The following is a 22,730-nucleotide window of genomic DNA, read 5'->3' as shown; positions in this document are numbered from 1 at the left end:
GCTGCCTGGCAGCACCATGTCCTGGCTTGTGCACAGTTAGGGCTCTGAGAGCAGGAAAGATTTTCAGGGGCTTGCAGCCGTTCAGGGGGACTACTTCAACTGGCCACTCACCAAAAATATTTTTGGGGCCTTTCTGCTGCCTGGTGAGACTTCTCCCTGGCAGATATGATTTTTGGGGGTTTGCAGCAGCCCCAGGGGAATTCCTCCACTGACCTCCCACAGAAACCCCGCCATGCCCCACACCCCAACAAGGACCCAGGAGGCTAACTGTCACTGTGGGGACATCTCTTTTGGCAGCTACGAATTTTGGGGCCTGGCTGTCACCCGGGGAGTAAGGTTCAAGTGGCACTCCAGCCATAGACCCTGCACCCCACAGCCTAAAAAGATTTTCAGGGACCATGTCAACTGGCCATTCAACCTCTCAAATACCAAACCACTCCACAATGGCAATGAAATTTGGCGAGCCCCATTCCTCATGTTGGCAGTGTCTGTGTAGTGAAGAGGGAAGCCAAAAATCTTTTTTCCTAGCCTTTTCTGTCTGCTTTCTTTTAACTTTGGACTCCTTCATGCAGGGAAGAGTGGGTGGAGGGCCAGTTGACAATACAGATTGTGCACATAAGCTGTATAATTGACTGGGAAGGCAAATACCCTACCATCACCAAATCTCATTTTTCAAAACCTTTACTATCTGCTCTTTGTTCATGCTTTTCATTGTCCCTGTATTATTTTCAGGGATCAGATGCAATTAAGGGAGGGGGGACAGTTGGTGAGGGGCATTTCTCAAGACACGTTACTGCTGATTTTTATAAAATATTTCACAATTCAGTCACAGATACAGTTTTAAAAAACACTTCAGTTAGAGAAGAAAGAGATTTCTGTGCATTTGGCTATCTTTCCTGGTGCACTAGTTTTTCTTCCTTCCACTGGGAAAAATGGACAGTTGTTTACCAAGAGAGGGGAATGAGGGCCATGCAATGTGGGAAGGTGATGTCAAATACCAGAAAAAATGCCCAGAATGCTATGGCGATGCAGGAAGTGTGGGACAGGTTCCCACAATGCACTGCTGCAACAGTTGATGTTTGCCGATTGAGTGTGACACCAATAAGTCAACTTTGTGAGGAGCATGTGGAGAGGTGAGAATAGTCATAGAATCATAGAACACGAGAACTGGAAGGGACCTCAAGAGGTCATTGAGTCCAGTTCCTTACCCTCTTGGCAGAGCCAAACACCATCTCTAAACCATCCCTGATAGGTGTCTATCTAACCAGCTCTTAAATATCTCCAGACATGGAGATTCCACAACCTGCCTAGGTAACTTATTCCAGTGTTTAACCACACTGACAGTTAGGAAGTTTTCCCTAATGTCTAATCTAAGCCTCCCTTGCTGCAGTTTAAGCCCAAATTCGAATTTATAAAATCCAGTGTAACAAAATTGATATTAATAAATCTGATTTTATCTCATGTGTTGATGTAGCCTGAATGACTCAAAATCAACTGACAAAGTGTTCTGATGTAGTCGTTGCAAAATATTTTACAAGAATGCCAGAGGGTTGCTTGTGCTTTGAGGATACAATTACTGCCATAACTTAGCTGATGCTCTGGATCTACACGACAAGTCATCAGGTCATTTTATAGCCTACTCCAAATCAGCTTTGTCTGTAAGCTGGGCACTTTTGTGACTGCTCAGAAGAGATTCAAATGCCTCACAACTGATTAACAGATCACTCACAGCTAAGTTTTTTTGTTTCTGTTGGTGAGGACCATTTGTATGTGCCTCTGTGCACATAAATATATTTATTTCACATATAGATGGAAAAAAATTGCACATGGATGAAAAAGCTTAGAGGGAACATTGCTCCAAACGGATGGAGGTGAAGTCCAGGTTCAGGACTGAATAAATGCACAGGCATAGAAAAACAGCATATTATTGGTGTAGAAACCCAGCTTTGGAGGAAAGTGCCTGAGCATCTGATCTCAGTAACCCTCTTCTTACAAAGAATAGTTGGACTTTCTGGGAATTGTTGAGTGAGTGCTCACTGAAAATAACAGTCACTTCTTTGGTTTGGTAGCTTTTCTTAAGAAATACTAGGGTGTCACGCATGAGTACCTACACTGAGTAGTTCATAAAGAAGTTATAGACCATTACTGCAGCGAAACAGCTCAAATGAACTGATTGAAAAGATGACATTCTGAGTAAGATTTGTTGACAATAATGGCTGTGTACAAGTAAAGGAACATTTTCTCTCTCTACCTGTAAGTCTGTGGGTGACTCTACTGGAAAAGGCCCAACAGAATTGATTATGAGTATTTGGAATGACAATAAAATAAAGCTTCAAGGCTATGACAGTGATGTTGGCATTGAGTATTTTAATTTGGAAAACTGAAAAACATATTTTCTGTCTTCAGCATCAGCTCTCAAGTGGAAGCTCCTCATGGACAATGTTCCAAATCTGACCATGAAGTCACTAAGTGACACCCTCTAAGAGAACTCCACTGACAGTGTAAAGTCAGTGCAGTACCAGTCACCGAGGTGTATGAATGAAGCCCTGAGGGAACAGGCACACTTGAATAAAGCTGGGGCTGACATCTGGCACAAGACACAAATGCTGGCAAACTACATCACTGACTTCAAATTTCTGGTCTCAGATGTGATTTGGCATAATATCCTATTCCAAGTAATTACAAACTCAGTTGATGAACATCATGATCATGACTACTTTGATGAAGAGCTGCCCTGATTTCATTGTGGCCTATTCAGATAACAGATTTGAATATGCCATTTCTGCTGCCAAAAAATGGCAGAAAACTCAAGATTTGATCCTGTCTTTAAGGAAACTCATATTCATCAGAAGAAGAGACAGTTTGTTAATGAGGCCAAAGATGAGGTGATAGAAAAACTCAGAAATAAAATTTAAGGCGGAGTTTTTTGCTCACTAATTGACAGTGTTCAAGTGTCCATCAAAGGAAGGCTGGGATAAATGAAGCACTCCAAAAACACCTGAGTTTTTTCCATGATCCTAGTAAGCTGCTAGCGGGCCGAAAAATAACTGTATGGACCTTCACTAGGTACTAACACACGAGGAATGTCCAGACATCCCTGATAAAGATCTATTTGTCAAATTGACCAACATCTGTCACATTTGCCCCCAAGGAAGCCCTATCAATCCATGTCCTCCAATTAATTCATGATACAGAACTGAAAGATTCTTTTTCTACGGGGTGGATAGCTTTAAGGATTTTGCTCATGCTGCTAGTCAGGGTTTTGAGTGCTTAGCCCAGCTTTTTGAAGCTCATCCTCATTAAAACATAACTTTGATAGATGATGGCTGATGAGACACTGACATCACTAGTTTTCTGTTGCTTTTCTCTGGACTTCCTCCAATTTGTCCACATCTTTGCTGAAATATGGCGCTTGGAACTAGGCACAACACTCCAGCTAATCAGTGCAAAATAAAGCAGGACTGTGTCTCATATCTTGCTTACAACACTCCCACTAACACAGGCCAGAATGTCTGTATGTGTTTGAGAGAGGTAGCCCTGTTAGTCTGTATCTTCAAGAACAGCAAGAAGTCCTATGGCACCTTATAGACTAACAGATATTTTGGAGCGTAATCTTTCGTGAGCAAAGACCCGCTTTGTCAGATGAAGCAGGGCTTTGCTCACAAAAGATTATGCTCCAATATATCTGTTAGTCTATACGGGTGCCACAGGACTTCTTGTTGTTCTGTATGTTTGTTTGTTTGCAACAGTGTTGACCCATATTTTCCTTATGGTGCACTATGACCCCCACATTCCTTTCCGACGGACTCTTTCTGAAGCAGCCATTTCCCATTTTGTATATGGCAAAACTGATTGTTCCTGCCTAAGTGGAATATTTTGCTTTTGTCCTTATTGAATTTCTTTCTATTTACTTCAGACCTTTTCTCCTATTTGTCCAGTTCACTTTGAATTTTAATCCTCACCTCCAAAGCACTTGCAACCCCTCCCAGCTTGGTATCATCATTAGTGAAGATATTAAACAGGAAGATTCTGAGTTTAGGAACAGAGAACCTTTCATGCTCAGGGCATCTGTATTTGACAAACAGCTCAGTGACTGAAAGCAGATGTCATCTGATGACTGATGTCCATCCTGTAGGCCTGGTGATTGTGACCTTGTTCCTTGTGGTCAGATATCAGTGTAACAAAAACATCCACCACCCAGGCAGGAAGGTCATTTCTACACTAATGAAGTGAACCTTTCCTGATAGAACATGCAGGGAATCCCCAGTAACCATGCTCAACTGGGAATCACTACCATTTTGTCACAAGTTTGCATTTATTCTTACCATAGAATTAATCTTAAACATTTAGCTGAAGCATAAAGAAGCACTTATTTTGTATCTCACAGGTGAAATACTAACATTTTGCCCCATTCAAAAGGAATTAGTCTGTTAAGAAATTTTCTTTGAAAACAAGCATTAATAGCGTGTCCAGATACACCCTACTAATTACCAACATTTCCTGTGATTACAATATTCACATGCACAAACTTCATTAAGGGTTGCATACAGAGCAGAGAGGCTCCTTAATAGATTTGACTATACATATGAACACAGAGGTGCTCCCCTTTTTCATTAATCTGGGAGTCAAGTTAAAGACATCACAAGGGATTTTGCAATACTTCCCACATGCACAGATGAAAAAAGCTGCTAATTATTCTGCTGTGAAGGCGAGACCAGCAAAGACAGGAAAATCCAGCATAAGAGGTTTACCCACACCCACAACTTTTACGAGAGGACACACTCACACACAGTCCTGTCCTAGCTGTTTCTACTATACCATTTTTTGGTTGGAGCTGAATAGGTGACTACTTTGAAAATTTGTGGGGAGAAGATATAGTTCCCTAGCACTTGAGCCATCTCCCACTTCACTGCAGTCACTAATACCAATCCTCAGATGGTGATTTCAATGGAGCTCTGATTTTATACCCGCTGAGGATCTGGCCCCAACTGACTCATATTCTATGGCTTGCAAAGGGTCACACACATCTGTGACACTATATAAATGAGAAATAAAACAACAAAATCAGAATGTCCAATGAATTACATGGTAAGAAATGTGCTCGCCTACACACACACATATGTGTACCATAAGGCCTAGATACTCCCTAGGAGTAATTGGTACTTCTAGCATGGCAGCTCAGCAGTGGTTTCCAAGACATACGTGTCATGTCCTTCAGCTTTCTCCCTCGCAGTTGGATTCCAGAGACATGAAGCTTGTTTCTGGCTGAGGGTCCTATCAGACCATCTTGGTGGACATAACAAAGGAGGCTGACTCCTAGCTGCCTGGGAAGTGCGAGTGCCACAAGTTTCTGAATATGAATTTCTTTTCTGACTTTGGCTCAACTCTAATCTGTTTGCACGTTGGTCTCTCTAAAATGATCAGCATTAATCTCTCCTTGCCACCATTGCTAGCATGGTTTAAAGGACGGAGGAGGAAAGCAGGCTGAAGAACTGGGTAGTACTGAAATAATAATCAGTTTGTTCTGACAGCAGCAGACTGTAGATTTGATTGACCTCTGAGTCTAGTTCTACATAGGTTTGCCTCGATAGCTAGCTAAACCTAGCTTACATGAGCAAAGTCAAACTATGGACACCCAGTTTAAATTAGCATAAGAATACCCACACAAAGATACTGGTTTAATTAAATCAATTTAAAGTCACATTTTTAGTTATTGCAGGACAGTTTTGTGTTCAGCAGGGCCAAACGTAATGCAGAATATTGCAGCCTACCGTTTACCAGCAGTAGATGTTCTATGTGTTACACAGTGTTCTAACCAGGATGCGGTCCCTGGTAAAGAAAGAAAGAACTGGAACTTCAGCAGTGTGGGAGCTTATTTATTTTTGTCTATAGTTACTAGTTGGTACATGCTTTGTATGAAGGCTGGGAATAAACATATTGCATTTGTAATATAAAGGGAGAGCAAATGTATTCCTGATCTGAGTTGTTTATGCTCTGAATCATGAAGATTGAAGCTTGTTGGTTCGATGATCCTGACGGCCATAAACTCTATGACTCTGTAACCATCATTATTTTTCCTACAGACCTACAGACCGACTTATCGTCTGTATTTCTATAGCTCATTTTTTTCAAAAGTAGCCACTGCCTCCATTTTTAGATGTCCATTCTGGAGTACCTGGTGTAATGTGGCTGCACTGTACGGGTGCAAAACATGCCTTTGTTTATAAGTTGCACAGAGTCACCAAATGCCAGGTCAGTGCAATTTATGCTGTAAACCTGACTCCTTACAACTGTCTTATCAACCAGTTCGAAGAGGTGATTTCCCCTTGCATCAGTTGTTGTGAGGAAAGTGGTGTAGGATTGAGTCATGCTAGCACCACAGCTTTTTGGGACTCCCGGTATGATAAGATTTGAGCTCTGGAAGGATGGCCAATCTTCTCTCCCTTTGCCTCCACTGAAACCCTGACCTCTCTTTTAATGCCTACCATATTTTAGGGTGTACCATTGCTCAGTCTGGCCCTGGGTCTCCCCCTTGCACTCCTGGGCCTTAAATACAGATAAATTCTTCCATCCCACCAGTGGGTAAATTCATCCAGACTCGCCTACCCATAAAACGGTAGCAGCCAGGGCAAAAACAAAGAGATGAGTTCAAATTTCCCCATCCCCAAGCCTTGCAGAAATCTTTTCTTTTCAGCTAATGGGCAATATTTCTTGCCTTTCCACAACTGGCATGGCATCTGACCAGCAAACATTTGTGACTCTGGGCTCATACCAGTGTCCACACAAATAGGACTCTTGCTGTGTCAGGGTCATAGATTTTAAGACCAGGAAGGACCATTGTGATCACCTTGCATGATCCTGTATAATGCAGACCATAGAATTTCACCTGGTGAGTCCTGGGCTCCTTTCTTCAGCTTGTGGCTTGTGTGAGCCTCCTTCATTTCAGTTGGACATTTGATTGCACAATGACGGCTACCTTCTATTTCCGCCCAAAGAGAAGAGTAAAGAGGGATGGAGGGAAATAGTTTTATTATTATTCTCTCTCATCCTCTACCCCTTCCCCTCAAAAAAATGATTAGAATGGAGTTCTCTTTCATTTACATCACAAACACTGGCATTTTTACGAGAGCTGCTGTAAAATGGATCATGCCGGGTGACAATTCTGTATAGGAGATGCCACAAGTCCCAATGGACTTGTGTAAAATAAAAAAATAAATAAATAAAAAAACCCACAAAGCCATAATACACATAAAACTCTAATGGGCCTTCAAAATTAACTCATCTTTTATTTAGAGGTTATTCTGCCCTTGTCTTTCTTTACTGCCCTTTATATGACTGAAAAGGGGAAGCAAGACAAAATGAGGCAATTTAGGTTACTAAGTGGGACTAAGGTTTATGGCCAAAGTTAGGCACTGGAGGAAGAATATGGTTTTTCCCTCATTAGTCACCTTCATTTAATGGGTTCCCTCCTCCCTGCTTCGCTGTCTGGTGAGAAGGCTGTTTACTAAAACAGGAAAATACAAGCATGACAGTTATAGTGGGCTGCTGAATGTGTGACAAAAACAATGCTTCATCTTTCAGTAATGGCATCCTTTGTACCATGAGAGGTAAAACTCGGGCAGGGATTCTCCTAGAAAATCTGGGGAGCCCCTTGGATCAGTGGCTGTGAAGACAGGGTGGAGGGTCTTGCAGTGCTGGTTTTTACCGTTTTCAGAGAGGTCTGTGCCGCTGATGGAAGAATTCACTCAGGGTTGTTCTTATTTATTGTGTGCATTATCACAGCATCTCAGAGTCCCAGTCCTGAACCAGGTCCCCACTGTACTAAGCAGTGTGCAGACACACAGCAAAAACACAGTGGCTGAGCCAAGAGCCTAAGGATAGTCAAATCTCAGCAGCCAGGGTGCAGTGTGTCTTAAACCCATTAAGACAAGGGAAAGACGCTATTGGTGAGGTAGTGTGGTCCAATGGGTATGCCACTAGATGTGGACTTCTGGCTCTGCCACTGACTGACTGAGTGGTCTCGAGCAACTCCTGTCACCTCCTGATGGGTTTGCCTATTCTGCAAATGAAGGTGGCATTGCAGTGCAGGTGGGCTAGCTTTACTCTAATTAGTACAGGAAGAAGTGGGAGCGTGGTAGTGGCACAGGCTTCAGCACTGGCTAGTCACCCCAGTAAAATCTGCCGAGGCCTTAGGGTACGTATACAGGTTGCGGCCTGTGCTGAGCTCCATGTTGCTGCATTTTCCCTACCGCTGTTACCTCCCTGACTAGATTAAAGCTGGGACAACTCTTCCCCCAACATCAACCAAGCATTAAACAGAGTCTGGGAGTGGCTGGCCCCTTACAAAAGCAGCTTCTCTGGTCTGGGTGTTAACGTCTCCACATTAGATTCTGACAGTGGGCCACATCCCCGCTGACATATCTGACATGTTTTTTCCTCTTTTGAGACATACTACTGATATGGGCCATTTCCACCCTGATTGAATAGACCTTGTCAGCTCTGGCCCTCCCTTTTACTGGGACCCCACTCTTTAAATACTCCTCTGAAACCTCCCCCCCAACTCATGGATCTGATGAAGCAGGTCTTTGCCCATGAAAGCTCATGCTTCAAAATATCTGTTACTCTACAAGGTACCACAGGACTTCTTGTTGTCCTCCAACACTGTAACCTCCGTTTTGCCTCCCAGGGCCTAGCCTCTGTTTTCCCTCCCTGCCTTTGTCTGTTCTGAGGCTCATGGGGGGAGGAACTGTCTGTTGCTATGTATTTGTTCAGCACCTGGGACACTGACTGTGACTGGGGCCTCTCAGTGCAATTGTAATACAAACAACAAGGATTCCAGTTGGCTCTACTAGGCTTGAATCAGGTCACATACCCTGTTGACTAGTCTGATATTAAAAAGCACTGACTGAAAAAGAGAAGCCATTGATTTTAAATTATTTATTACTAATTATTTATGATTACTTATCAGTACATCTCCAGCTCCATTTTTTCCCCTTCTCAAACAGCAGTTGTACAGGACTTCCCCTCCAGAAAGCTCTCCATATTCCTGCACTGAAGCCCCTGTTTCTGCGCATAAGCCAACCTCTAATATGTGTGGGTCAGGAAGAAACTTTGCCCTGTTGCAGGTGATGTTATAACTGTCTATTAAAGCATTATTTGCCTTTTCCACTGAAACTGATAATATTGGCTATTGTCAAAAACAGGATACTGCACTAGATGAAGCACAGTGCAGCAGTCCTCACTCAGTCTGGCAATTGCTATGTTCATGTTCTGTTCAGTGTGTCCATCCTCACAGTATCTCCTCTGTCAACCCCATAAAAACTGTCGATAATGGGCCACATCCACCCTGACTGAATAGACGTTGTCAGCTCTGTCTCTCCCATTTACGGAGACCCCCTCTTTAAATCCTCCTCTGAAACCTGTGTCTGACGAAGAGGGTCTTTGCCCACGAAAGCTAATGCTCCAAAATATCTGTTAGTCTATAAGGTGCCACAGGACTTCTTGTTTTTGAAGATATGGACTAACTCAGCTAACTCTCTGATACACCTCTGTCAATGTTATCACTGACTTTTCCCTCACATTGGGCCAGATTGTGAAAGCCCTAGTCAAAATGATGGGGCAAGTAATCCCCACTGACTCCTGTCTCTTTAATGGCTGAACCATAATTTCAGATCTAAACACCCTCCCCTAAGTTTTGGGAAAGCTCAGTTACAACTTGAAAACAAAAAAGCAGCCCAGTCTTTGTTAAAAACTAACAAAATAATGTATTAGGTGATGAGCTTTCATGGGATAGACCCACTTCTTCAGATCATAGCCATACCAAAACAGACTCAATATTTAAGGCACAGAGAACCAAAAATAGTAATCAAGGTTGACACATCAGAAAAATTATTATCAAGGTGAGCAAACTGGAGAGCAGATGGGCAGAAGGGTGGGGGGAAGTCAAGAATTAGATAAAGCAAAGTATGTAAAAGAGTCCTTATAATGACACAGATAATACCCATCCCGGTTCAAACCAGGTGTTAACGTGTCAAATATGAATATAAAAGAGAATTCCACAGCCTCTCTTTCCAAACAGCTGTTAAAGTTCCTTTTCAGTGAAACACAGACTTTCAGGTCATTAACAGAATGGCCCACTCCATTAAAGTGCTGGCTGACAGGTTCGTGAATCAGGAGTGTTTTTATGTCTGTTTTATGGCCATTAACTCTTTGTCTAAGAGCGTTTGAAGTCTGTCCAACATACAAAGCATCTGGGCATTGTTGGCACATATATGATGTTAGTTGAGGAACATGAGAATGTGCCCATGATTCTGTGAATAATGTGGTTAGGTCCAGTGATGGTATCTCCAGAATAGATATGTGGACGAAGCGGACAGGGAGCTGCAGACAGGGGAGTTTTAAGAGGGAGTTTGACAGAGGGAGTCTGGCAGAAGGGAGGCCTACGATGGTCAGGAAGACCCGCAACACCTGTGCCACCACTTCTGCTGTCTCCTCCACCTGTGCCTGTAGCCAGACAGACTGCCTTACCATGGATGCCTCTACCCAGACCCTGGTGTGGCCTTGCAAGGACTGTGCCTTGCAAGTCCCAGTTACAGATATCCAGGCTGGGGGGACCATTCAGTGTGATAGGTGCCTGCTGGTAGAATCTCTCAGGCAGCAGGTGGGAGAGTTACAGGAGATGGTGTCCAGGTTGAGGAGTATCCGAATCCATGAGCAGTTCCTAGATAGTATTCATCTGGGGTCTGCTGAGGTGACTGTCCCAGTGTACAGGAAGGCTGATAAATCACTGGTGGAGAAAGAGGTAGACCAGGGTGGGCACTGGCAGCTGGTTACTTCTGGCAGCAGGCAGTGTTCCACCCCTGCACAGAACCCTCCCACTGTGGTACTGGAAAACCGTTATGCTGTACTTGCTACAGGAGATGAGTTGCCCAGTGCAGAAGAGGAGAAGGCTCGTAACCCCGAGGCTGAGAAGTCTCCTGCCACCACTGCAAGAAGGAAACGCAGAGTAGTGGTGGTCGGAGACTCTCTTTTGAGGGGGATGGAGGCACCCATCTGTCGCCCTGACATTTCATCTCGGGAGGTATGCTGCCTGCCTGGGGCCCGTATCCGAGATGTTACAGAGGCATTCTCGAGGATTGTCCGACCCTCAGACTACTATCCCATGCTTCTCATCCATGTGGGCACTAATGATACTGTGAGGTGTAATGCTGAGCAGGTCAAGAGTGACTACAGGGCTCTGTGGGCATGGGTGAAGGGGTTTGGGGTGCAGGTGGTATTCTCTTCAATCCTTCCTGGTGCGGGTAGGGGCCTGGGCAGAGACAGGTGCATCCTAGAGGTGAATGCCTGGCTGCATGGATGGTGTCGCCGGGAAGGCTTCGGTTTCTTCGACCACGGGATGCTATTTCAGGAAGGACTGCTAGGCAGAGATGGCGTTCACCTTTCGAGGAGGGGAAAGACCATATTCGGACACAGACTTGCTAACCTGGTGAGGAGGGCTTTAAACTAGGTTTGCCGGGGACAGGGGAGCAAAGCCCGCAGGTAAGTGGAGAACATGGAAACCTGGGAGATGGGTCGGAAGTAGGAGGGAGCATGGGCAACAATGTCAGAGTAAAAAGAGGGCCAGGAAAAAACTGGGGACAAAGTTCAAATCAATATCTAAGATGCCTATATACCAATGCAAGAAGTATGGGTAATAAGCAGGAAGAACTGGAAGTGCTAATAAATAAATACAACTATGATATCATTGGCATCACAGAAACTTGGTGGGATAATACACATGATTGGAATGTTGGTATTGAAGGCTACAGCCTGGTTAGGAAAGACAGACAGGGAAAAAAGGGGGTACGTGTTGCCTTATATATAAAAAAATGTACACACTTGGACTGAGGTGGAGATGGACATAGGAGATGGACGTGTTGAGAGTCTGTGGGTTAGTTTAAGAGGGGTAAAAAACAAGGGTGATGTCCTGTTAGGAGTCTACTACAGGCCACCTAACCAGGTGGAAGAGGTGGATGATGCTTTTTTTAAACAACTAACAAAATCATCCAGAGCCCAGGATTTGGTGGTGATGGGGGACTTTAACTATCCAGATATATGCTGGGACACTAATACAGCGGGGCACAGACTATCCAATAAGTTCTTAGACTGCATTGGAGACAATTTTTTATTCCAAAAAGTTGAAAAAGCCACCAGGGGAGAAACTGTTCTGGATTTGATTTTAACAAATAAGGAAGACTTGGTCGAGAATTTGAATGTGGGAGGCTGCTTGGGTGAAAGTGATCATGAAATCATAGAATTCACAATTCTAAGGACTGGTAGGAGGGATAACAGCAAAATAGAGATGATGGATTTCAGGAAGGTAGATTTTGGTAAACTCAGAGAGCTGGTAGGTAAGATCCCATGGGAGGAAAAACTGAGGGGAAAAACAACTGAGGAGAGTTGGTAGTTTTTCAAAGAGACATTATTAAGGGCCCAAAAACAAGCTATTCCCCTATGTAGGAAAGATAGTAAATATGGTCAAAGACCGCCTTGGCTTAACAAGGAGATCCTGCATGATCTCAAAATAAAAAAGGAATCCTATAAAAATGGAAACTAGGACAAATTACAAAGAATGAACATAGGCAAATAACACAGGAATGCTGGAGTAAAATTAGAAAGGCTAAGGCACAAAATGAGCTCCAACTAGCTACAGGCATAAAGGGTAACAAGAAGGCCTTTTACAAATATATTAGAAACAAGAGGAAGACCAAGGAGAGGGTAGGGCCATTGCTCAGTGAGGAGGGAGAAACAGTAATGGGGAACTTGGAAATGGCAGAGATGCTTAATGACTTCTTTGTTTCAGTCTTCACAGAGAAGTCTGAAGGAATGCCTGACATAGTGAATGCTGGTGGAAAAGGGGTAGAGTTAGTTTTTGAAATAAAAAAAGAACAAGTTAAAAACCATTTGGAAAAATTAGATGTCTGCAAGTCACCAGGGCCTGATGAAATGCATCCTAGAATCCTCAAGGAGCTGATAGAAGAGGTAGCTGAGCCGTTACCTCTCATTTTTGGAAAATCATGAGAGACAGGAGAGATTCCAGAAGACTGGAAGAGGGCAAATATAGTGCCCATCTACAAAAAGGGGAACACGAACAACCCAGGAAATTACAGGCCAGTCAGCTTAACTTCTGTGCCAGCAAAGGTAATGGAGCAGGTAGTTAAGGAAGTCATCTGCAAGCACTTGGAAGGTAGTAAAGTGATAGGGAACAGCCAGCACAGTTTTGTAAAAAACAAATCATGTCAAACCAACCCGATAGCTCTTTTTGACATGATAACGAGACTCGTAGATAAGGGAGAAGCAGTGGATGTGGTATACCTAGACTTTAGTAAAGCATTTGATACGGTCTCGCATAATATTCTTATTGACAAACTAGGCAAGTCCAACTTAAATGGGGCTGCAATAAGGTGGGTGCATAACTGGCTGGCTAATCGTACCCAGAGAGTAGTTGTTAATGGTGCTCAATCCTGCTGGAAAAGTGTAACAAGTGGGGTTCCGCAGGAGTCTGTTTTGGGACTAGTTCTGTTGAATATCTTCATTAATTATTTGGATATTGGCATAGAAAGTACGCTTATTAAGTTTGCAGATGATACCAAGCTGGGAGGGGTTGCAACTACCTTGGAGGATAGGGTCATAATTCAGAATCATCTAGATAAATTGGAGAAATGGTCTGAAGTAAACAGGATGAAGTTTAATAAAGATAAATGTAAGGTGTTGCACTTAGGAAGGAATGATCTGTTTCATACATACAGAATGGGAAAAGACTGTCTAGGAAGGAGTACAGCAGAAAGGGATCTAGGGGTTCTAGTAGATCACAAGTTAAATATGAGTCAATGCTGTTGCAAAAAAAGCAAACATGATTCTGGGATGCATTAGCAGGTGTGTTGTGAACAAGACACGAGAAATCATTCTTCCGCTCTACTCTGCGCTGGTTAGGCCTCAGCTGGAATATTGTGTCCAGTTCTGGGCACCCCAATTCAAGAAAGATGTGGAGAAATTAGAGAAGGTCCAGAGAAGAGCAACTAGAATGACAAAAGGTCTGGAGAACATGACTTATGAAGAAAGGCTGAAAGAATTGGGCTTGTTTAGCTTGGAAAAGAGAAGATTGAGGGGGGACATGATAGCGGTTTTCAGATATCTTAAAGGGTGTCATAAGGAGGAGGGAGAAAACTTGTTCTTCTTGGCCTCTGAGGAGAGAACAAGAGGCAAGGGAAGTTTAGGTTGGACATTAGGAAAAAGTTCCTAACTGTCAGGGTGGTCAAGTACTGGAATAAGTTGCCAAGGGAGGTTGTAGAATCTCCCTCGCTGGAGATATTTAAGAACAGATTAGATAGATGTCTATCAGGGATGGTGTAGATAGTGGTCGGTCCTGCTGTCGGGGCAGGGGACTGGACTTGATGGCCTCTCGAGGCCCCTTCCAGTCCTAGTGTTCTATGATTCTATGAAAGTTGGCAACGGGCCTTGTTGCAAGGAAAAGCTCCAGGAGTGGTGTTCCTGCAGTATAGGCTGTGGCTGCTGGTGAGAATCCTCATAAGGTTGAGAGGTTGTCTGTAGGAGAGAATAAGCCTGTCACCTAGGGCCTTCTGGAGTGTGGCATCCTGATTAAAGATAGGTTGTCGGTCTTTAATAATGCATTGCAGTGGTTTGAGTTGGGGGCTCTAGGTAATGACCAGTGGTGTTCTGTTCTTGGCTTTTTTGGGCTATCTGGCCCTGTCAATTTGGGGGTTTTTTTATTTCTCCTGGTAGGTAATTCAGGTTTATGAATATTTGGTAGAGATCTTGTAGTTTTTGGTCTCTGTCAGTAGGATCAGAGCCAGTTCAGTTACAACGTGGATCCAAACTCTGAGGCTTGACTCCATGTCTACTTCATATGCAAAATGGTGTGTCCCACAGGCTCAAGCTAAATTACCAATATAATGCTCAGCTACACACAGAAATTACAAAATTAACCAAAATGGTTTCCAAATTGATTAATTAATTGGCACAATGTGTGGACTTTCTTAAATCGGTTTAGAAGCCACTGAGATTAGACTTAATTTGATAACTGATCCAGTAACACATTTGGATCCAGGATCCAAATGAAGCTGTATAGGTAGCCACAAACTAATTTTACTAAATTTCCAGATCTGAAGAAGTGGGTCTGTCCCACAAAAGCTCATCACCTAATAGACTGTTAATCTTTAAAGTGCTGCAGGACTGCTCTTTTGCTTTATTGTTTTGTGAAGGTACAAACTAAAACGGCTACCTCTCTGTAATTTTACTGTGTCCACACAAGGGTGTGACACCAATTTAACTAAATCATTGTAGAAATCAATTTACTTAAAGCAGAGTAATTTCTGCGTGTAGCATAGTGCTTGCTCATGCAGAGTTTGTACCACCTTATCCTTATGTTATCACATAAACACTTTAATGATGCCTGCATGCAAAGGACAGAGATAAGGGTGATACAGAAAAGGAGGGAGGGAAACAGCATGAGTGATAAGAAGGAGGTGATGGGAGAAACCTTATCTCTGAATTTCCAAACTTGGGTAAGAAGAGCTGACTAGAATGATCAGAGGCATGGAAATGTTGCACACAAGGAGAGATTGAAAAGATTAGGACTGTTTTATTAACAGAGTATATGCACAAGAGGGGACATGAAGACATACAAAATAAGGAATGATATACAGAAGGTAAATCAGACCCTTCTATTGCCATGCCTCCTAATACAAACCACAGAGCCAGTCAACAAAAATGAAAGGCAACAAATTCCAAACCGACAAAAGGAAATGCTTACAACATAAGGCAGGATAAAGCTGTAAAATTCATTGCCACTTAGCATCACTCACATCAAGAGATTAGCAGGATCCAAGAAAGTATTAGAGATGTTTCTAGATAATGAAAGCATCCAGTTACAGTGAGAGGATAAGGAAAATTTAAGGGAACAGACCACTGTGGGTTAGGAAGCAACATCTTCTATTGGTGCAGTTCCTCAAAGCTATATAAGCTGAGTAGAACTTGGGCTGCTAAGTAAAGGTGACCACACGTCCTCATTTTAAAGGGACAGTCCTGTATTTAAGCCTGGCTACAGCTGTCCTGACTTGTTCTTTAAAATGGGCAACTTGGCCCATATTCTCTCTCTCCCTCCCAGCAACACTGGCAGGTCCTACTGCTGGTCGGATCCTTGCTCGCCAGCTGCCCATTTGTTTGCAGTGAGTGGGAAGGTCCAGTGACTAACAATGGTGAAGGGAGTGCAAGGCTGGTGGTCCTGGAAAGCTGCAGTGTGTGCAGCTGGCCACTCCACCTGCAAATCTGTGAGTGCAGTCCCTGCTGCGTGCCAGCTCTTGGCCAGCAGGCTCCATGCCTATCCCTATTTCCAGCCAGCAGTGGCTGCTTCCTGCGATGGCTGGTGTGCGTGGACAGGAGGTGGCCAGTTATGTGTCACCTCTGCTGCCACCACTTGGCCTTTTACATGCTTCACTGTCCTCTCCCTGCTATGCCCATTCATGGCATTCATCCTCCACCCCTCCCAGCATCCTTAGGGCTTAACCCCTTCCTGTTTGTGCTGTGAGCAGGGGACAGGAGGTGACTGGGTTATGTCGGAGGATAGCAGCTGCTTGGAGGTGTCAGCTGCCTTTCTACACTGTGCAGGAAGGAAGGAACAAGCTGCTTCTACCCACAAGGGAGTTGGGGGAGCAGAGAAGAGACAATCTCTGCAAAGACACAGGACAGGCCATTCCTACCCCAACCCTTATCCTCACCCCCGTCAGCTGGTAGCAGCTTCCATCCCTTTCCTCCTCGCCACACTCTGGTGTAAACCTCAACATAACTCTGGGGAGGGAAACCTGTGATCTTGCAGGCCCTGCACATTGCCTTGAGAAGATGCAGGTTCCAAGCTCCAGGAGAGGTGGGTCCATCCCAGGGGGGCCAACCTGGCATGGAGGGTGGAGAGCACTGGGCAGGGAGGGTTGGGGCAGGTCAGCCAGATACCCCATCCCCATGTGAGAAAGTCATATGGAAGAGCATGTGGGGCTCATCTCTCCCCAAACAAACCTTAAAGATAAAAAGGTAAATTAAAAGACTCCAGCTATGCAGTATTTCTTTTTAACACAAGCTTAGTCAACTTGATGTTAATTTGAACATTTGTTCTGCGTAGTTCTGATTGCTTGTCTTTGAACTCACTCAAATATGAATTTTACTATGTGCTCGTATTCGGTATAGGAAAAGATGGTCACTTTATGCTGAATATTCCTGAGGGTCTGCACTTTTAGTCTTAGCTGAACTTTTACGTGTTTCTTGCACCTTCCTCAGCAGCAGCTGACATGAATCACTGTCCAAGGCAGGACACTAGATTAGCTGGACAACTGATCTGATATGGCAATTCCTGCTTCTATATTTCAACTATGAAACTAGTAGCTGTTAATATATTTGTTTGACTGAAATCTTATTTTATTCATATTGGTTAGCTAATCATCCCAGCCTGCAGCCTTCCCATACAGAGGTGCAAATTCACAGACAGAGTTAGCCTTTATGATACTGAGTGTCACACACCTATCGTTTAGGTTCATAAACTCCCACACAAGGAACGGGGAACATTTAGTCCCCTTTGAGTGTGATACGCAAACATCAGGATGCTTTGCAGAGAGCCACCTAAGCTCACCGATTGGAGATGCCTGCCAGAGGAGTGTGTGTTAAGGCCCACCCCTTTCTCAGAAACCAGTGTCTAAATCCAGGGTGCACAGAGGCATTTAGCACTGCATGGGATTCTCAGCTGCAAGCCCTCACTTGCCATCAGGCATTCACATTGTCAGCAAGAAATTGTAAAGAGGGAGGAGATGAGGCAGTGCTCTGTCATAACTCGTAACCCAGTGCTTAGTTACCCATTTGTGATGACAGAAACTTAAGTTCAAGTCCCTCCTCCATCTGATGAGGAGACAGTCTGAGAAACACAGAGCTGCTGCTTTTCAGATGAATGCTCCAACGAGTGGGCTAGGGGACATTCTGGTGCAGGGCTCCAGTAGTGTCTCCTGCTTGAAGCTGTGGCACTCAAGAAAAATATTGGAGCAGGGGCTCCCACATCATAGACAAGTATCTTAGCCAATGGGCTAAAAGTTCCAAGGGAGGTCCTCATCTTCACCCCCTCCCCCAGAGACTCTATCTGGTAGACATCTCTCTCCGGATTGAGCCCTGAACACAATTTAGGTGAACAAACACCTACCCTCCTCCAGGCTTCAAATTGCTCTGGAGCTTAGGTGGGAGCATGGCATGAGAATCAACAACTTGAGGTTTGCGAATTATATGGTTATCCCCAAGGAAGATGAAGAGAAGATAGCAAGAACAGTTCAGGTGCTAAATGAGGCAGGGAAGCAATACAGACTGATTATGAACATCAATAAAACAAAAACAATGGTACTTGGAGATAAGGAAATAGGAAGGGAGATCAGTGTATAAGGGATTGAACTAGAGAATGTAGAGAAGTTCACTTATTTAGGGAGCAACATAACGTAAGAAGAAAATATCAACTAGAATAGTAAAAGCAAGATTGAGTTTGAAGGCAATGGATAAGATCTGGAAAAGCAAAGTGATTAGTTTAGGAATGAAGCTGAGCATCTTGAAACCACGTGTATTCAACAGTATGTTGTATGGATGCGAGACATGGGCAATAATGAAAGATTCAAAGAGAAGAATATTGGCGTTTGAGAGGAGCTGTTATAGAAAGATCCTGAGACTAGGATGGATACAGAAGGTCACCAACGAGGAAGTATCTAGGAAGACACAGCTCAGAGAGAACCTAGTACAGAAGGTTATATAATGCAAGTTGCAGCTATTTGGGCATATCTGCAGAATGAACGACGAACAAAAAATCAAGACCCTGGCATTCAGCATAATGGACAGTTTGAACAGGAGAGGCAGACTCCACATGGAATGGGGTAGGTGAGATAGTAGATTGATGTGGAGCTAATCTGCAGAAACTAAGCCACTTCACAACGGACAGGAAAAGAAGGAAGGAAATAGTGAGGGAGGCGTCGGACACCAATGGGCGCAGAACCCATGGTTGTTGATGCCGATTAGGTGGGAACGAGGAACCTAGGGCACCTAAAGCGAGGTCGAAGTATGCTTGCTTGCAAGCAGAAATAGAGGTCCTTTCCAGGGAATGTTTACTGCAAAAATGTAGGCACTGGGTGAGTTCAGATACCTTTGGGATTTGAGTGGGAGGTTTGTGCTTCGCTGCAATACCAAAATTGTGCCTTAGGCACCTAAAACAGGGACTTAGGGAACCTAAGAGCTTTTGTACATTCAGGACAAAATCACTTAATCTGCTAGTCTTTATTTTTTAAAAATGTGGGTTTGGTTGATCAGATTTGGTTTTGTTACCCTTATCCATTTCTGACAATCACAATGATTGTATCATAGAAAGTGTGATGATGTGCCATTATCACTGGCAAGCAGGCACAGCCGAGAGAAGATGCAGTCACTGCTCTGATTCATTCACACATCTTTCTGCCCCAAGTTTGACCCTGGGTATAAATACAGCAAACATGATGGGACATAAAAGGAACTGCTGTCCTGCTGACCCAGTTTTCATAGATAGCTGTGTACATAATTATTTGGCCACCTGCTGCTACTAAACGCATCCGACATTCAGGTTAACATTATCCAAATGGTTTGCTTATGATGCAGCAGAACAGCAAATATGTTGTTAGGGTTATCCAGTGACCATTAGTGTAGGGTTGCCAATGGCTCCTGGTTACAAGGGGGAATCCCTTATTTCTTCATCTCTGTACAACAAGATCAGGAGTTGCTGAATGCTGTGAGATGCAGCAGTAAATATCCCTGGCAAACGTAGGTGAGTACTGCTTGTTATTATTAATGATATTATTGGGTGGATGGGTAGGGCAAGGCTGATAAGAAAACAAAATGCTAGCAACCCTAATTAAGGGGCACCAAAGAGCTTAAGAGACGAACAATTAAACTGAGGCTGAATTCACAGCCAGTTTACACCAATAGAGCACTGATGATTTTGCTAGAGCTGTTCTGGAGATTAGTAACTGGCACTGAGCTTTCTCACGGGACAAGAAGCACCTGGAGATGCTGGATGGAAATCTGGCTAATGGCACAGATGAACTGATTCCCAATGCAGGCAAGGCCTCAGGCACTCATGGCTTGGTTCTGTATTTTCCTCCATCTATCAGCAACAGGAGTGGAACAGGAAGCAATTCTCTATGGACTTCTTCCCTCTGGCAGCGTAATTGCCTGGTGAAATACAAGAGCCTCTCACCAAATCCCATGAATACGCAGGTACTTTTGAGACTCCATAATTCATATGGGTCTGGCCTTGACCTGGAAGATGGAATGAAATCTTTAAGAAAAGCACAGATGAACTTAATTAGTTAGTTTGTTACAGAGGCACCATCTTCCCATTCCTTGGGGATAGTTAAAGCCTGTCTAAAGAAACGACTGCCCGCAAAACCCTTGCACTCAGATATCAGATAGGAAGGCAATTGGGAGCAATAGCATTTTCACTACATGAGAAAGGCAGAGTGAAGACTTTACAGTATATTCACCTTTGTAAGGTTCCACTGGGGTACCATCGGTCAGAGCTGCTCTACAGGTACTTGCATCTGTTTAATTAAACCAGATTAGTTAGATCAGTGTAAATCTTCCTCCCCACCACTCTAGAGCTTAGCTGAGGGGCAGAAAAGCTTCCCCAGGCCAGCGCTGTCTGGGGTTTTGGCACATGTAGGGATTGGCTCCTCCTGGCTAGTGCTCCAGGCCGCAGGGTCTTAAGAGTTCCCTGGGTACCAGCCCAGCCAGATGCATTAGGGGAAAGAAGGAGCCTGCCAGCCTGGCTGTTGGTGAGCTGCATGATATGACCAGGAGCTAGTTCTTCACCCAGCGCCAGGAGCAGGATGCACCCTGGCAGGTGGATTATGGAAGAGCAGCGAGACTATGAGAGCGGGGGGCAGAGGGTGACTGGGCACTGCAGAGAGAGGACAGTGAGAGAGGAAGCATGTAAAAGGCCAAGAGGTGGGCAACAGAGGTGACACACAACTAGCCACCTCCTGTCTACATCACTAGCCACTGCATGCAGCAGCCCTACAGGCTAGAAACAGGGATGGGCGTGGAGCCTGCTGGCCAAGACCTGGCACAACACAGGGACTGCACTCACAGATCTGCAGGGGGAGCGGTGGATGCGCCCATTGCAGCTTTGCTGGACCATCAGTCTTGTACACCCAAACCCATTGTCAGCCACTGGACTGTCCCACTCACTGTAGATGTCTGGGTGGCAAGGATCCGGCCAGCAGTTGGACCCACCAGTACTGAGGGAAAGAGGGAAACAGAAAATATGGGACAATTTGCCCAGTTTTAAGAAAAAAATCAGGACCACTGCAAGAAGGCTTAAATACAGGACTGTCCCTTTAAAATTGGGAAATCTGGTCACCCTACAAATAGGCCTGTGATTGCAGGGGGTGGGGGACAGGTCTTTGTGGCCCTCTGCTGGAGTGCCTGTGGTCCTATTACACCCCTTCACATGAAAGCAGCAGCAAAGTCGGGGCATCCTAGCCTGCTCAGAACAGGTGCACTGAAGCAGCCAATCAGAGCCCAGCAGGTTCACATACAAGGAGTGTAGGACCTTAACAGGTCAGTGCTTGCATGGGGCCAGAAGAGAACTCTGGCCAACAGAGCAGAAAGGTCCATATTTGCTAAACCAAGCAGTGAGGGAACCTGAGAGCTCGAGCCCGCAGGTAACATGCGGAGTTCCAGAGATAAGGTCCTAAGAGTGCAGCTGCTAACAGCGCGTGGATGGTGTTTACAGAGTCTTGGTGGATGGAATAGTGGGTGTGTCTGGGTTTCACCACTGGCAGAATGGCCTAAGGCCTAAGTAGTGGATAAGGCCCTTTTTGGAGTCTAAATGAAAGACTGGATTGAAAGGGCCCAGAGGTGGAGTTCGTGACACGGTGAAGGCAAAGAGCTGAGTAACTCTTTGCTATCCTAGAAGGGATCCATGTTTGATGTGTGACTTGGTTGGAAGGCTAGGAGGCAAACTACAGGGGGAAAATTGCAGTACCACCCCGCACGGCTGCTCTAAGGCACTCAAGAGTGTGAACATAAGAACGGCCAGACTGAGTCAGACCAAAGGTCCATCAAGACCAGTATCCTGTCCATCAAGAAAGTGGCCAACATCAGGTGCCCCAGAGGGAGTGAACCGAACAGGTGACCATCAAGTGCTCTCTCTTTCCTGTCATCCATCTCCAGCTTCTGACAAACAGAGGTTAGGGGCACCATTCCTACCCACCCTGGCTAATAACCATTAATGGACCTAACCTCCATGAATTTATCTAGCCCTTTCTTAAACCCTGCTACAATCGTCACCTTCACAGCTTCCTCTGGCAAGGAGTTCCTCAGGTTGACTATGCGCTATGTGTGTGCTGCCTTGTCACAGGATGTTCTGAAAATGACAACATATCACAATGCAACATTCTGAAAATGTTGGAGTGGGATGTCCTGGCATTGTTCAAATGCTTCAGTTCATTTTCTGCTTAAGTGGCATTTCATCAGAATTAACTTTTGATTTGACAAAAATGATGGGGAAGGAGGATTGTTGGGGGGGAAAAAAAAAAAAAACAAAAAACACTGTTAAGTGAAATATTCTGACCCAGCTCCATTTGTGCCCCATAGAAGTGCCCAGACAAAGGGGTTCTAAGTGATCAGTT

The 22,730-nt window shown here is 44.4% G+C and overlaps 1 long non-coding RNA gene across 2 annotated transcripts in view; it reads right to left on the bottom strand.

The window, feature by feature from the left end:
* The window catches only part of LOC142008427 (uncharacterized), a 56,022-nt gene that overhangs the window by 31,143 nt on the left and 2,149 nt on the right, over nt 1–22,730 (bottom strand). For both annotated transcript variants that reach the window (XR_012644139.1, XR_012644140.1), the window contains exons 2-3: nt 21,185–21,335; nt 20,580–20,636 (exon numbers count right to left, since the gene is read on the bottom strand). This is a non-coding gene — a long non-coding RNA (uncharacterized LOC142008427). The remainder of the gene's footprint in view (nt 1–20,579; nt 20,637–21,184; nt 21,336–22,730) is intronic.

The sequence above is a fragment of the Carettochelys insculpta genome, chromosome 2, assembly GCF_033958435.1.
Source record: "Carettochelys insculpta isolate YL-2023 chromosome 2, ASM3395843v1, whole genome shotgun sequence".
In the NCBI taxonomy this organism is placed as follows: Eukaryota; Metazoa; Chordata; order Testudines; family Carettochelyidae; genus Carettochelys; species Carettochelys insculpta.
This window is presented reverse-complemented; position numbering and strand designations above follow the sequence as displayed.